A 272-nucleotide genomic window follows, 5' to 3' on the forward strand; every position below is an offset into this window, starting at 1 on the left:
AAGGAAAAAAACTTAAAGTCAAAAAAATAAGTCAAAAATAACTCAAAATCAAAGTAAGTCAAAGTAGAAAATAATAATTAAAAAAAATAACATTCAAAGAAACTCAAAAAAAAAAAAAAAAAATCAAAGAAACTCAAAAAAGAAAGAAAAGAAAAAAAAAAATTAAAAAACAAAAAAAAAAAAAAAAGCATTCAAAAAAAGAAAAAAAACTCGTAATTAAAAATAACTAAAAATCAAAATAACTAAAAATGAAAAATAAGTCTAAATGAAAA

Source organism: Penaeus monodon, chromosome 20 (genome assembly GCF_015228065.2).
Source record: "Penaeus monodon isolate SGIC_2016 chromosome 20, NSTDA_Pmon_1, whole genome shotgun sequence".
Classification (NCBI taxonomy): Eukaryota; Metazoa; Arthropoda; class Malacostraca; order Decapoda; family Penaeidae; genus Penaeus; species Penaeus monodon.